The sequence below is a fragment of the Dermacentor variabilis genome, chromosome 2 (genome assembly GCF_050947875.1).
Source record: "Dermacentor variabilis isolate Ectoservices chromosome 2, ASM5094787v1, whole genome shotgun sequence".
NCBI classification, from domain to species: Eukaryota; Metazoa; Arthropoda; class Arachnida; order Ixodida; family Ixodidae; genus Dermacentor; species Dermacentor variabilis.
This window is the reverse complement of record NC_134569.1, coordinates 265,648,630-265,665,159: the sequence shown is the minus strand read 5'-3', so window position 1 is coordinate 265,665,159 and position 16,530 is coordinate 265,648,630. Positions and strand designations below refer to the sequence as shown.

Genomic DNA, 16,530 nt, shown 5'->3' with positions numbered 1-16,530 from the left:
CTTGTGAAATGAGGCAAAATTAACGTTTATTTTATTCTTTGTAAATGCTCGTCGCGGGCTTTTTGCGCGTTACTCCAGCGTTGTGACACCAGGTAAGCAGCAGCAGTTTCCGCAGGAAGCTCCACCAGACGACGTGAGCTGAAAAAATTACAAGCGTTATTTTGGTATTGACATGTAAGAATAATGCCTGTAGAGGCGAAGCGTGCGAAAGTGGCGAGTGGGCGGCATTACAAACAAAAGCAGTTCGTATTTACACACACGGCGTAGAAAATACCCGACTCATCCCAAGCAATACCGTACATACCACAAACACATTCGAATTCCAAGCATTCCCCTCTTCCCAATACTTATTTCCTGCACTTTAACAGCACGAATGCGCGGGCAACGGCGCGTTTCGCGAACTTGGCTACAACCGACGCGATAGTACGCTACGAATACGCAGAGGTGGCCACAACAGAGGCTCTCAACCTGAGCATGCTGGACGCTCGCAGAATTCCTTCTACTCGCACTCAAGACAAAATGCGTGGGTGCCGTTCAGAAGACAGAATTTTCGAGTTACTAGTTCCTGGCGTTTGAGCTCCTTGGCTTATCTCTTGTGCGTTCTGCAGGCGCAAGCAACGCACTCCCGTGTTATCACTCCTCACGATTGCTCGTCGCGTTTTCGACAAGCGTGGGTACCGAAAGAAGGCCTAAATTGTTACGGGGACATAAGAATTGCCACAAACTTGTCGCAGTACGATTCAGTACGGGCCAAACTAACTTTGTCACCACGGCCTAGCTGCTTTTCGCTGCGTCACAACAGGCGCGGCGAGCGGGCCTCATAAGAGTATCGAAAATAATTTTCAACAATGTTGGGCGTCAGAGAAAGAAAAGCGCCATGAACTTTTCAGTGCATTAAAGCGCGAAACCGCGCACCACGGCCGAGCTGATTTTCGCTAACCGAGTCACAGCGCCAGGCGCGCCCACTGCATGCGCTCGAAAGGTAGCCCAAAAAGTAATGAAATTAGTTTCAATAATGTTGGCAGTTAGAGGAAGCGCCAAAACTTGTCGCAGTAAAATTCAGTACACGCGAAACTGCGTCACAGCACCCTGTGCGACTAGCGTGCCCAAAAACTACCGAAATTAAAATAATAATTAAATAAATAAATAAATAAAAAAATAATTAAAAATAATATTGGGGCTTATAGGAAGCGTCGCAAACATCTCCCAGTACGATTCTTTAATTCAAATTAACTGCTCCACTACGGCCACGCTGATTTTCGTTAACTGCGTCACAAGTCTAGCCTAGGTGCCGGGCAGTAAGCCTAATTGCTTGAAGTGCGTCGCAGACTGTCGAACAAAGTGTCTCACTTTGCCGTAGTCCAATAGTGCAGTGCTGCCATGTCGAAGTTCCGAATGAACGCAATAATTCGCCGGGAGGCCACCAAACCAGGCTAAATCCCAAAATAGAAAAACAGGCAGACGGGTGCCCGAACAGTCCAACGCTCAGATGGCTCAGATGCGCGGCCGGTCCCTCTCGCTTTGGCGGTGCGTCTGACGAATGACGCAAACATCTGGCTCGTCATTCGCCGGTTCGCCTGTAGCGAGGCAACGGAAGTAAGCCGCAAAGTTTAATTTGATTTATACGCAGATTTATTTAATTTTTCCGCGAAAGAATAAAAAAAATAAAACAATTTCTGGTAATCTCATTTCCCATTCTTCTTTTTCTCGATGCTCGCGGCCCCAATTCATCGATGTTAATACTATAGCGTGACGTGTTTCCTGTTTCCAATTTTCGCCGAGTGTCTGCTCTTGTTCAATCCCTTTCTCTATGAAGTACCCGTGTGAATACCCCCCTCTTGAAAAGCATCGACCCGATGCTGCAAACGAAACTAATAAACAAAAGCACCCCTAACAAACAGAACAACAAAGTAAGGAAGTTCGTCAACGTCCATAAAATGGTTTAAGACGCACCACGTGGACCAATACAGATCGTGCGCGGCGCCGCTCTGAATGCGAAATGCCGTCTGGCACGATCTCATAGTCCTGTGCACCAATACGTCGAACGACTTTGTAGGGTCCGAAATAGCGTCGCAATAGTCACTCAGTCAGTCACTCACTCTGTCCTCTTCGGCGTATCGGGGTCCAAACCCAAGCACGGTTGCCGGGCTGGTATTCGACGAAGCATCGTCGGAGTTTGTAGTGTCGGCTGTCAGTACGCTGCTGGTTCCTGATCTCTAGGCGGGCGAACTGTCGGGCTTCTTCAGCGCGCTGGAGATAGCTAGCGACGTCAATATTCTCTTCGTCAGTGACGTGCCGCAGCATGGCGTCGAGCGTCGTCGTCGCGTTCCTGCCGTAAACCAGCTTTAACGGCGTCATCTGTGTTGTTTCTTGCACCGCCGTGTTGTAAGCGAACGTTACGTACGGCAGGACGTCATCCCAGGTCTTGTGTTCGACGTCGACGTACATTATTAGCATGTCGGCGAGGGTCTTATTCAGGCGCTCCGTAAGACTGTTCGTCTGTGGGTGGTAGGCAGCTTCCCTCCTGTGCCTTGTCTGACTGTACTGCAGAATAGCTTGGGTGAGCTCGGCTGTAAAGGCCGTTCCTCTGTAGGTGATGAGGACTTCTGAGGCGCCAGGTCGCAGCAGGATATTCTCGACAAAGAATTTCGCCACTTCGGCTGGGCCACCTTTCGGCAGTGCTTTCCTTTCAGCGAAGTGGATGAGGTAGTCGGTCACCACGACGATCCACTTGTTTCCGGCTGTGGACGTCGGAAAGGGTCCCAGCAAGTCCATCCTCATCTGCTGGAGTGGTCAGCAAGGAAGCTCGATTGGCTGTAGTAATCCCGCTGGCCTCGTCAGTGGTGTCTTGCGTCGCTGACAGTCTCGGCATGTTGTTACATAACGGACGACGTCGGCGGTCAGGCACGGCCAATAATACCTTGCCTGTATCCTCGAAAGTTTTCGGGAGAATCCGTGGTGTCCAGCAGTCTCATCGTCATGTAGGGCGTGCAATACTTCTGGACGCAGCCCTGAGGGAACAACAAGAAGGTAGTTCGCGCGGACTGGTGAGAAGGTCTACTTTACAAGTAGGTTGTTTTGGAGGGAGAACGAAGACAATCCTCGCCTAAATGCCCGAGGCTCAACTTCAGTGCGCCCTTCCAAACACCCGATGAGGTTTTTCAGCTCCGGGTCTGCTCACTGCTGTTCAGTGAAGTCTTCCGCGCTTAAAATGCCAAGGAAACCGTCGCCATCCTCGTCATCTTGCGGCGGCGACTCGATGGGGGCGCGTGATAGGTAATGGGCATTAGTGTTTTCGTCCGGACATGTAGGTTACTGTGATACCTTATTCTTGAAGTCTTAGGCTCCATTGCGCCAGCCATCCTGAAGGGTTGTTTAAATTCACTAGCCAACACAAGGCGTGATGGTCGCTGACGACTTTGAATGGCCTGCCATATAGTTAAGGGCGAAATTTCGCTGTAGCCCGAACAATGGCGAGGCATTCCTTTTCGGTTGTAGTATATTTGCCTTCCGCTTTTGACAACAACCGGCTAGCGTAAGCTATCGCGCGTTCAAGTCAGTATTTTCTCTGGATTAGAACGGCACCGAGGCCTAGGCTACTGGCGTCAATGTGGATTTCGCTATCGGCGTCCTCATCGAAACGCGCAAGTACGGGGGGCGACGGCATGCGTCGTTTGAGTTCTTCAAATGCGTCGGCCTGCGGCGTTTCCCACGTGAACTCGACATCACATTTTCTTAGATCTGTCAGCGGCTCAGCAATGCGTGAAAAGTCTTCGAAAAAGCGCCTGTAGTAGGCGCACATGCCAAGGAATCGATGCATGGCGCTGTTGTCGATGGGCGATGGGAACTTTGTGATGGCAGCAGTCATCTGCGGATCGTGGCGGACTCCAGACTTGCTGACGATATGGCCTGGGAACAGAAGCTCACCGTAAGCGAAGCGTCAATTTTCTGGCTTCAGAGTGAGCCCTGATGACTTGATCGGCTCTAGTACTGTCGCAAGCCGCCTACGGTGATCGTCGAAATTCTCGGCGAAGACGACGACGTCAGCCAAGTAAACAAGCCAGGTCTGCCACTTCGATCCTGCTAACACAGTGTCCATGACGCACTGGAACGTTGCAGGCGCCGAGCACAGTCCGAAAGGTATGACCTTGAATTCGTAGAGGCCGTTTGGCGGGATGAAGGTGGTCTTTTCGAGATCTCTCTCGTCGACTTCTATTTGGCAGTAGACAGATTTGAGATCCATCGATGAGAAGTATTTTGCGTTGCAGAGCCGATCTAACGCGTCTTCTATCCGTGGATGGGGGTATACGTCCTTCTTCGTGAGCTTGTTCAGTCGACGATAATCCACGCACAAACGTAGGCTTGAGTCCTTTTTCTTTACCAAAACTACACGAAATGCTCAAGGGCTTTTCGACGGCTGGATGATGACGTCGCGCAGCGTTTCGTCCATTTGTTCTTTTATAGCTTCACGTTCTCGCATCGAAACTCGGTAAGGGCTCCGGCGGAGTGGTCAAGCGCACTCTTCGGTGATTAGGCGATGCTCTGCGACTGGTGTTTCTGGAATCCTCGATGAAGGCGAAAAGCAGCGTTTGTATCGTCGGAGCAGACTTCTGAGCTGTTGCTGCGTAATCATGGAGAGATTTGGATTTATGTCGAATTCTGGTTCGGGAACTGTGGTCGTCGGGGTAGATCCGGCAGAATCCGAGAGAGCAAATGCATTACTGGTTTCCAGAATTTGCTCGATGTACGCGATCGTGGTGCCCTTTTTGATGTGTTTGAACTTTTCGCTGAAGTTTTCCAGCAATACTTAATTTTGCCACCGTGCAGTCGAGCGTGGAGGAAAAGTTTCAGCTCTTCCCTTCCGACGCAAACTGCACGGCTTAGCAATAAACGTTGTTCACCTTCAATGACGCCTTCTACATCGGCAGCTGTTTTGGTGCCGACGGAAATGACAATGCTGGAGCGGGGTGGGATGCTGACGTGACTTTCAAGCGCGATTAAGGAGTGGTGACTACAAGAGGTCTCCAGCGGTGTCGTTCGATCTTCCAACAGCCTTATCGACTTCGACTTCAGGTCGTTGACTGCGTCGTGTTAGTTCAGGAAGTCCATGCCGAGAATGACGTCTCGTGAACACTGTTGGAGGATAACGAAGGTGGCAGGGTAAGTCCGGTCATGAACAGTAATTCTTGCCGTGCAGATTCCAGTCGGCGTGATGAGGTGTCCTCCATCGGTCCGGCTTTTAGGGCCTTCCCGTGCAGTCTCAACTTTCTTTAACTGGGTGGCGGCGTGTCCACTGATGACGGAGTAATCGGCTCCTGTGTCTACTAAGGCGGTGACTGCATGGCCGTGGAGAATCACGTCGAGGTCAATGGTTCATGGTATTGCGTTACTATTAGGTCTTGGCGTCGGATCACGCCTGCGTCGCGTTGGCTTGTGGCTGGTACGTGGCTTGGTCAGGTGGTCTTTCGTCGGCGTATTCTTCGCTTCCAGGCTTCGCTGGACGGCGGTGTGTCGTTGTGTCGTCGAGGTAGTTTATTCGGCGTCTTTGTCGGCGGCGGAGGATCTTCGTCAGTTCGACGAACAGCAACCGCAGCTCCATCGGCTGCTGCTTTTAGTTTTCCAGATATGGGCTCGCTGACCGGCCGCGGGCTAGGCCAGTGTATGGTCGGCACTGCAGCGACAGATAGCGGCCTAGTGATGGCTTACAGGACGGTCATCGAGAGCTCCACTGAGTAGCGGCGAGGTAGTCGGCGATATTGCGAGGGCGTTCGCCTTGCTGCGGGCGCGGAGCGTTGACGGCGAACCCTCGCAGTCCCATGTCCCATTATGGGCATCGTCGGTGGACGTGACCTACTTCTCCGCAGTCGTAGCAGAGTGGGCGGTGGTCAGGAGCTCGCCAAACGTCTGTCTTCCTAGGGTAGTGGCGACGGGCGACGGGTGGGCGTGCTGGCGGTGGCGGCGGTAGTCAACGGAATTGCGGCGTTACAAAGCCCCGGTGTGGTCGTGGAGGGGGACCTTGACGGCGGGCGACAGCGGCGCAGTTCATCGCTTCTGGCTGGGGCAGCGATGATTGTGGTTGCACCTCGGGAACTCGAAGCGGTCGCTGGACTTCTTCTTTGACGATTTCGGCGATTGAGGCCACTTGAGGTTGCGATGAAGGGAAGATCTTCTAAGCTCCTCTCGTACGGCTGCCCTGATTGTGTCGCGTACGTTGTCGGTGGCCAGTGATTCAACTCCAGAGTAGTTTGTTGACTTGCTGCGGCGGTCGAATTGCCGGTTCCTCATTTCCAGTGTCTTCTCAATGCTCGTCGCCTCACGAAGACACTCGTCGACGGTCTTCGATGGGCTTCTTAGCATTCCGGTGAAAAGTCGCTCCTTTACTCCACGCATCAATAAGCGGACTTTCTTCGGATATTTCCGGGTCGGCGTGGCGGAAGAGACAGCTCATTTCCTCCGTGAAGATCGCGATCGTGTCATTCAGCAGCTGCGCTCTGGTCTCCTGTAGAGATTGGGCTCGCTCTTTTCGCACGACGCGTTTAAATGTTTGCAAGAAGCCGCTTCCGAACAGGTCCCACGTCGTCAAGGTGGCTTCTTGAATATCGAACCACGTCCTGGCGGCGTTCTCCAATGCGAAATAGACATGTCGCAGCTTGTTGTCGCTGTACCAGCTGTTAAACGTAGCGACCCTCTTACATGTCTCCAGCCAGCTTTCCAGGTACACAAATGTAGAGCCGCGGAACTTCGATGGTTCCCTGGGCTGCTGCACAATTATTGGGGCCGCTTCGGCTGTCATTGGGCATGTCTTCTTGGCCGTCTCTGGACGATCTTCTTGGACAGTCGTCCAGGTCGTATCTGGTAGAAGACCGTGTTCCGGGGGCAGCTGCTGTAGCCAGTGGCTTGCTCGATGTTCCGGGACGACGTTGGTGTTGTCTTTGCGGTCCGGGCTTGAATTACGGCTTGTCGGGGGCGTCCGGTACATGAACGTAAAGCACCTCCACCAGATGTCACGTGGTAGCGATGGTGAAGAAGGCAGCAAAACTGTGATTAATGAAACTAGCGTTTTATTGGGCGAACTTGTGTCCTCAAAAGCAAGCTACACTCAAAGAACGATAGCGGCGAGTAATCTCGGCGATCGTCAAAAATCTGATCAGTTGGTCAAGCGTGTCGGCTTGTATGCAGCAGTCGTCGAATGTTTCACAATAATCGCTGGGACCCGCGTGTCTTCCACAAAGTTCTACAACATTCGCGCCAGGCGATGAAATCAGATAACACAAGGTTCGGCGACAACAGACAGCGGGTAGAAGCATCGATAACATTCCAGAAACTTCTCATAAATGCTGGCACGTCCTACGCTGTGCGATAACATTTGTTAGGTGGTGAGACGTGACGCCCGATAAAGACAAACAAGTACACGTGTCAATATGAGGGTTCTTTCAAATTTCCGAAAAGAAGCATAAGTTGTTGGAGGTACAATTTTCTTATTCAGGTTTAAAACTGTGGCATAACAAATTTTATTTTAGAGAAGTTTGTCATTATTCTTTCATAAGGCGTTATAATTGAACTTTAAGCAGTGTTATAATCGAATTATAATTCCGTGTTAATTCGGTTCAGGGAAAAAGCTATAAATGTTTAGTTTTCATAAATGTATTGCAAAAACTGCGTTATTTTTTCAGCTAAAAAATTTTCTCCCTCTAGCATGTTTCTCCATTCTTGCAGAATTTGAAATTCTAGTAAGTTAAATCATTTTAGAAATTTATTCGTTGAGGCCCGGCACATAAAGAAATGTCAAACAGCTCAATTTACGCACCGACCTCTTAGCTTGTGGTTTAGACATTTTTGTACGAGTAAATTTTTTTCTGAAGCGAGAAAACAATTTTTGAAGTCAACAACCAATATCAACCATAGACGCACTGCATATGCGCCGCAGCTCTCGTCGTCGTCTGCTCATCGTCTTCTTCGCGTCGCCGTCGTCTGCTCTTGGTTGTCTCCTCTTTTCCTCGTTATCTGTCGACCAGCAGATGGCAGCTAGTATACGGGGTGATCCTTTTTACCTTTCATGGGATTTTCAAAAAGCGCATGTTGCAGATACCATAATTGTAGTCCTTGAGCTGGATTACTCTGAAAGGCGGACATTACTTGCATCGAAAGTCTGAATACATATTCAACGAATTAACTAGCGTTCACTAACTTCCTCATTATTGTACGGCACCTATCGTAGCTTGTGAGATTGTCACACGTATTCCATTAGAATGAATTTCGAGAATAACACCCCCCCCCCCCCCATTTCGAGATAATATTTCTCAAAGTATGGGACAAAATACAGTTACTTTCGTGCTTGATTGCATAAAATAGCGTTTTATAAAAAAGTAAGCAGGCCATCAGTGAATATTTACGCGAGTTTGATGGTGCATATCTCGAAATTGGTGGCATTCTGGAAATTCGATCGAAGTACGATCCGCCTTACAATCCCACCTACTGGAATTCGTAAGTTTCAGTATGGGCCATGCAATAGTTTATTAGAAATTTATTAGTGAATGTTTTTTTTACTTCGTTGAATATGTGTTTCGATTTTAGGTTGAAGTAATGTACGCTTCTCTGAAGAATTCAGCTCAAGGAGGAGAATTATGGTATCTGCAACAGGCAATCCTTAAAGATTTCATAAAACTGAACGATGATCCCCCGTATACTAGCCATCGTCTGCTGGGCGACAGACGACAAGAAAAGAAGGCGACAATAGGCAGACGATGAAGAGCAGACGAGGAGAGTGGCGGCAGGTACACAGGGCCTATTGGTGATATTCGTTGTTGACTTCAAAAATTGGTTTCTCGCTTCAGACAATATTTACTCAAACGAAAATTTCTAAACCACAAGCTAAGAGGTAGGTGCGTTTATTGCGCTATCTCAGATATGTTTATTTTAAGGTCCTTAATGCTTTTATTTGGCTTGAATAATACAAAAAATTCACTTGTCAAAATTGTGGGTACTTTCCCAAAATTATGCTTATTAATAATTTCAAATTATTTTTAACACACACTGTAGCAGCAGGCAAAAAGGGAGAGAAGCTACGGTGCTAAAAATAACTCAGTTTACGCAAAAGAAAATATAAAAACGCAACTTTTATTGCTTTTTTACCGAACCAAATAACACGGAAAGTTCTAAAATGCAATAAATTATGACGGTATATGAAAGAAGGATGCCAATACAATGCTCTAAAATAAAATTTGTTTCTGCACCTCGTTTTGTACCTGAATTAAAAAATTTACCTCCAACCAACTTTTCCTTCTTTGCAGGAATTTCAAAGAGCGCTCGGCAGATCAAAGCATTTTTTGCAACGAAAATACTTTGGTGAAACCTTATTGACACAACAGCCAACTAGCCCAATTTTTAAAAGAAAATCAATGATGGTCACTTTTCGGTCTGGGACGAGTGGCATGGAATTACCCAAAATGAAACCATCAAGTTTACAACTCTGTCTCTCGGAAATAAAAATGATAACCAAATTCTGTCCATTGTATCTAACAGTGCATCTAAAGCGGACAAAATTGATATAGTACACAAGAATGTCGAAAAGTTTACTTTTATGGAAACACAGCTTTCGCAGAATCCTTCTACACAACGTAACGATTTCATGTAACATATAATTTGACACTTCACGTTTGTCCGTTTTCCATGATCTAATGGATGCCGTTTACAGAACCTTGATATATGTTCTTGATGTAGAGCTATGATTTTGTAAACTTCGTGCTTCCATTTTTATCGTACTTTTCAATTTCAGAATTTTTTTTTTGCGAAATTCAGGCCCTAAATAGAAATTCCGCTTTAAACGGTCATTAAAATTTATCTTTCTTTCTCGAATCTAACAGATTCCTTTAAAATAGGTCCAGGAGTTGTCTCAAAAATGCTTTTTTGCGTTTTACATCTATCTGTATAGGCGTTGTGGCAGTTGGGCCCAAGCTAAAGCTTCCTCTTAACTGCTTTGCTGTAAAAGAAAGAAATAAAAGAAAAAGAAAAATGCCTCAGCTGTCAATATTGCCAACCCAGATTTCGTCGCGATGGCACCATCGCCATGTCTCCGTGAGCAGCTACGAAGCTGTTCACTTTCGTTAGCTTCCTTCCCTCGGCCGCAGCGCATTGTATTGATGCCATTGACGTGCTGAATCTGCACCATCATTGCATCATGCGTCGTTTCTAGGACCAAGCACGCTTTCAGTGGCACATGTTCACTGCTATATTGACACTAAAACTTTAAACTGCTTGCCTTCGAAAAAACAGCGTGCATAAAAGCTGAAAGCGGACTGGCCACACAGAACATGCTCACGGGCCCAGACTTTGGGACCCCTGTCTGTATACGGTCTCTAACCCATTCAATGAATATAAATAATAACAAACTGAAACCGAAACTCACAGCATCAGTAAAGGCTAGGTGCGGTCAGGTTGACTTGACCGGTTTGCAAAGATTGACTGATGGGATCGTTCCTTCATTATCACAGAAATGACAGCTTTTCAAGTCGTTAGCGCAGTGTGTGTTTAGCCTTTGTGTCCCGCCTTGAAGCGCTGTTCTTTCTGTGACTTTATGGATGTTCGTTTTCTGTGTCAGCTGCCCCTTCCAAGAGCATTTACACGGAAAATCTTTCTTCGCATGGCTCTTACACAAGGGTGTTTAATCAAAATTTCTTCGCTCGCCTGGATAATTTCGAGGACGGGCTGCAAACTGCTCATTTTCTTCAGTCACGTAAGATCAATTACTGAAAATTTATATTAACGCACCTTTGCTACTTATGCACGCAACTTCTCAACTTAACTCCGCATTCAGAGGTAACCAATCTGAGCACTCGAATGATGTCGCCAATGCTTGTATTTAGTTAATGGTTTTGTTTGTAGCGGTTAAAAGCAGCTGTCATATTGCTGGTGCTGTGGTCTTCTTATAAAGGAATTGTGAAAGCTTGGACAGGTTTTCGTTGCACAAATCAACTTCTTGAGCTTAAGCACATGTGCCTAACCATCCACTTCTGCCTTTATAACCGATTCTCCTACATTATACAACAAGCACCTAAACGCTACGGTACATCACACAAGGTGTGCGAAAACATTATTCGCACTTCCAATTATATTTCCGAGCGTTGGTAGCATCAGGCTCGGTTTCCTGGCATCATCAGGAATAAAAACAGCTGCCTGGGGGAAAGCATTGAATATATTTTCAGTACTTTATAACACACGGATCAGCACGGACATGTACGTTAGAACGAAAAGTACTGAAGTATAAAGAAGAGGGTTTCGCTGCATGTATTTTAGCTGTCTAATGATAGGATCTAGAAAAAATACTTTAATTTTGTGACAAATAAGGCTCACATAAGATATGAGTTTCGACATTGTACCTATGGTGTAACTTGCCCCTTGACTACAGGGCTACATTAAACTAGGAAAAGCTGGTTTGATAAATAGAAGTAATTGGAAAGTGCTTATCGCTTGAATTTTTGGTATGTCGGCGCCGCTCTGAGGTCTTGTGGGCCCTTCTTACCACGAGCAATATGCTTTAGCTAATATTCAGATGTCTTATTATTAGAAGGGGGGAGGAGGAGGAGCATTCCTTAGCGTCTAACCACTTTCCAAGGTTATCGGTCAGCTCAAGATGCGCCTGCATGTGTTTCTAATAACCAGCATGTTGTCACGGAGCAAATAGCGAAACGGCGTTATCTTATCGGATTGCGCGCCTGAAGCGAATATCAGCTTACATTCTCCATCTCATTCGAGGACCGGTCATTGCACTGCAATGGGCAAGCATTCCAATCTGATGATGAACCGATGCCTTAAACCCTAGATCACATTCACAGGAAGCACTACCCCAGGGATGAATCTCCGCATGGCCGCCATTGGCTATTTTGCAGCAAAAGCTCTTTCGACGCTAGCGCCACGATCCCCTTCAGTTACGGCCTTAACAGAATCGCGATGCTTTAGCAAAATGGCAGCGCACATGATTACGTTGTCATAGCAACATGAACAGCAGCCGTGCGGCGCCTCCTTTCCCTAGCGTTTTTTTTTTATTATGCAGACCCGCTACGCCCCCTCTCCACCCTTCCACATGCCCCGCGCGACTTTACTTTTGCTTTCGTTTTGCCTGTCCGCGACGCGTATTTTTTTATTGCGCGTGTGCGCTACGCCAGGCATTGTTTGTGAATTGGCGAGTTGTGCGCCGAGGGTTTTTTATGAGTTAGCACGCACGCATTCCTGCAAATGCTTTGAGTATGCCAGCATATGCCAGACAACATATAAATTACACTTCCAACAGAAAAGATCTTTCGTCTCGTTTTACTGACTTGCGTTTCCGAAAACAAATATTTTTGCATAACTTGGTATGATACACGCTCATAAGATAAACAAAAGTGAAAAAGGCATAACATGTACATCACTACTAAACAACACAAAAGCTCGCAGACAGTGACATAATAAATAAATAAATAAATAAAACTCGAGAAAACGCGAAGGTCTTTTCATGTACACACATAAAATATTTTTATCATCATCATGATCAGCCTGGTTACGCCCACTGCAGGGCAAAGGGCTCTCCCATACTTCTCCGACTACCCCGGTCATTTACTAATTGCGGCCATATTGTCCCCGCAAACTTCTTATTCTCATCTGCCCACCTAACCTTCTGCCGCCCCCAGCTACGCTTCCCTGCCCTTGGAATCCAGTCCGTAACCCTTAATGACCACCAGATATCTTCCCTCCTAACTACGTGTCCTACCCATGTCCGCATTTCTTTTTCTTGATCAACTAAGATGTAATTAACTCGCCTTTGTTCCCTCACCCAATCTGCTCTTTTTTATCCCTTAATGCTACACCTATCATTCTTCTTTCCTTAGCTCGTTGCGTCGTCCTCAATTTGAGTAGAACCCTTTTCGTAAGCCTCCAGGCTTCTGCCCCGTACCTTAGTACATGTAAGACAGAGCTGATATATAATGTTCTCTTGAGTGATAATGGCAACCAGCAGTTCATGATCTGAGAATGCCTGCCCAACGCACCCCAGCCCATTCTTAGTGTTCTGATTATTTCAGTCTCATGATCCGGATCCGCGGTCACTACCTGGCCTAAGTAGATGTACTCCCTTCCCACTTCCAGCGCCTAGCTAACTCCCGTAAACTGCTGTTCTCTTCCGAGACTGTTAAACATTACTATAGTTTTCTGGATATTTATTTTTACACCCATCCCTGTGCTTTGCTTCTCCAGGTCAGTGAGCATGCATTGCAATTGGCCCCCAGTGTTACTAAGCAAGGCAATATCATCAACGAATCGCAAGTTATTAAGGTATTATCCATTAACTCTTATCCCAAATTCTTCCTTTCTTCTTCTTCTTTCTTTATTGATACTGTCAGCCCCTTCTTTAGGGCCATTAGTGGAGTGGAGCAAAATAATAAAACAAGCGATGTCAACATATCTGATTCAGGCAGGGCGTACAATACATCTAAATACAACATACAAAAAAACAATTTGCAGTCCCTAGACATAGGGAAGAGAGGGGGTTTACCGAGGGGCCCGATTTTTATTAATCATATCATAAGAAGCCCACAAACACTGATACCAAGGACAACATAGGGGAAATTAGATGTGCTTAATAAGTGAAATGAAGAAACGATGAAATATGGAAAATAAAGTGGATGAAAAAAGAACTTGCCGCAGGTGGGAACCGAACCCACAACCTTCACATTTCGCGTGCGAAGCTCTACCAATTGAGCTACCACGGCGCTCTTTCCCCATCCACTTTCTTGGGTATTTATGTGTCCGAGTAGACAGAGCTATTATACAGTTTCCTCCAGAGGGATAATGGCAACCTGCTGTTCATGATCTGAGAATGCCAGCCAAACCACCCCAGCCCATTCTTATTCTTCCGATTATTTCCGCCTCATGATCAGGACCCGCCGTCACTACCTGCCCTAAGTAGATGTATTCCCTAGCCACTTCTAGTGCCTCGCTACCTATCGTAAATAGCTGTTATCTTCCGAGACTGTTAAACACTACTTTAGTTTTTTGCAGATTAATCTTTAGACCCACTCTTCTGCTTTATCTCTCCAGGTCAGTGAGCATGCATCGCAATTGGTCGCCTGAGTTACTAAGCAAGGCAATATCATCAGCTAATCGCTATTTACTAAGGTATTCTCCAGTAACTTTTATCCCCAATTCTTCCTAATCCAGGTCTCTGAATACCTCCAGTAAACGCGCTGCGAATAGCATTGGAGAGATCGTATCTCCCTGCCTGACGCCTTTCTTTATTGAGATTTTCTTGCTTTCTCTATGGAGGACTACAGTGGCTGTGGAGGCGCTATAGATGTCTTTCAGTGTTTTACATACGGCTCGTCTACACCCTGATTCCGTAATGCCTCCATGACTGCTGAGCTTTCGACAGAATCAAACGATTTCTGGTAATCAATGAAAGCTATATATAGGGGTTGGTTATATTTCGCACATTTTTCTATCACCTGATTGATGGTGTGAATATGGTCTATTGTTGAGTAGCCTTTACGGAATCCTGCCTGGTCCTTTGCTTGACAGAAGTCTAAGGTGTTCCTGATTCTATTTGCGATTACCTTAGTAAATAGTCTTTAGGCAACTGACAGTAAGCTGATCGGTCTATAATTTTTCAAGTCTTTGGCGTCCCCTTTCTTATCGATTAGGATTATGTTAGCGTTCTTCCAAGATTCCGGTACGCTCGAGATCACGAGACATTGCGTATACAGGATGGCCAGTTTTTCCAGAACAGTCTGCGCACCATACTTCAACAAATCTGCTCTTACCTGATCCTCGCCAGCTGCCTTCCCCCTTTGCATAGCTCCCAAGGGTTTCTTTACTTCTTCCGGCAGTACTTGTGGAATTTCAAATTCCTCTAGACTATTCTCTCTTTTATTATCGTCGTGGGTGCCACTGGTACTGTGTAAATCTCTATAGAACTCTTCAGCCACTTGTACTATCTTATCCGTATTAGTAATCATATTGCCGGCTTTGTCTCTTAACTCATACATCTGATTCTTCCCAATACCTAGTTTCTTCACTGATTTTAGGCTTCTTCCGCTCCTGAGAGCATGTTCAATTCTATCCATATTATACTTCCTTATATCAGTTGTCTTACGCTTGTTGATTACCTTCGAAGGTTCTGCCAGTTCTATTCTAGCTGCAGGGTTACAGGCTCTCATACATTGGCGTTTCTTGATCAGAGCTTTCGTCTCCTACTATAGCTTACTGGTATCCTGTCTAACGGAATTACCCCCGACTTCTATCGCACGCTCCTTAATGATGCCCAAAAGATTATCGTTCATTGCTTCAACACTAAGGTCCTCTTCCTGAGTTAATGCCGAATAGCTGTTCTGTAGCTTGATCTCGAATTCCTCTATTTTCCCTTTTACCGCTAACTCATTGATCGGCTTCTTATGTACCAGTTTCTTCCGTTCCCAGCTTAGTTCTAGGCTAATTTGAGTTCTTACCATCCTATGGTCACTGCAGCGCACCTTGCTGAGCACGTCCACATCTTGTATGATGCCAGGGTTAGCGGAGAGTGTGAGGTCTATTTCATTTCTAGTCTCGCCATTCGGGCTCCCCCACGTCCACTTTCGGCTATCCAGCTTGCGGATGGAGATATTCATTATCCGCATATTATTCTGTTTCGCAAACTCTACCACTAACTCTCCCCTGCTATTCCTAGTGCCTATGCCATATTGCCCCACTGCCTTGTCTCCAGGCTGCTTCTTGCCTACCTTGGCATTGAATTCACCCATCAGTATAGTGCCTTTTGTTTTCACTAATGTCTAGTATAGTATCTTTTGTTTCAGTATAGTGTCTTTTGTTTTCAGTAGCATTCGACTTCCTGGTCATCATGACTGGATGTAGGGGCGTGGGCCTGTACAACCTTCATTTTGCACCTCTTATTAAGTTTCACAACAAGACCTGCCATCCTCTCGGTAATGCTATAGAATTCCTGTATGTTACTACCTATATTCTTAATAATTAGGAATCCGACTCCTAGTTCTCCTCTCTCCGCTAAGTCCCGGTAGCACAGGACTTGCCCGCTTTTTAGCACTGTATATGCTTCTTTTGGCCTCCTTACTTCACTTAGCCCTATTATATCCCATTTAATGCCCTCTAATTCCTCCAATAGCACTGCTAGACTCGCCTCACTAGATAACGTTGCCAGGTTCATATTCCAATGGCGGCCTGTCCGGAGCCAGGGATTCTTAGCACCCTCTGCTGCGTTGCAGGTCTGACCGCCGCCGTCGTCAGTTGCTTCGCAGCTGCTGGGGACTGAGGGCCGGGATTTTATTGTTGTATTCATATAGGAGGTTGTGGCCAAGTACTGCACCAAGGTGGGCAATCATGCTCTGGTGAGGGAGTGCGCTACCTGTTCTGGTCACCGGGATCAGGCCGCACTCCTGGCCAGATTTTTTTGAATCCGGTGGACCACGCAAAATACGTAAAAAGTAGAAGAAAATGCAAAGATCGTTTCATTCACAGCCATAACAAAACACAAATGCTTACCTATAAACC

The 16,530-nt window shown here is 46.5% G+C and overlaps 1 protein-coding gene across 2 annotated transcripts in view; it reads left to right on the top strand.

Moving 5' to 3' along the window:
• Window positions 1-16,530, top strand: part of LOC142573285 (uncharacterized) — a 533,382-nt gene that overhangs the window by 374,237 nt on the left and 142,615 nt on the right. The gene's annotated exons all lie outside the window — the stretch shown is intronic.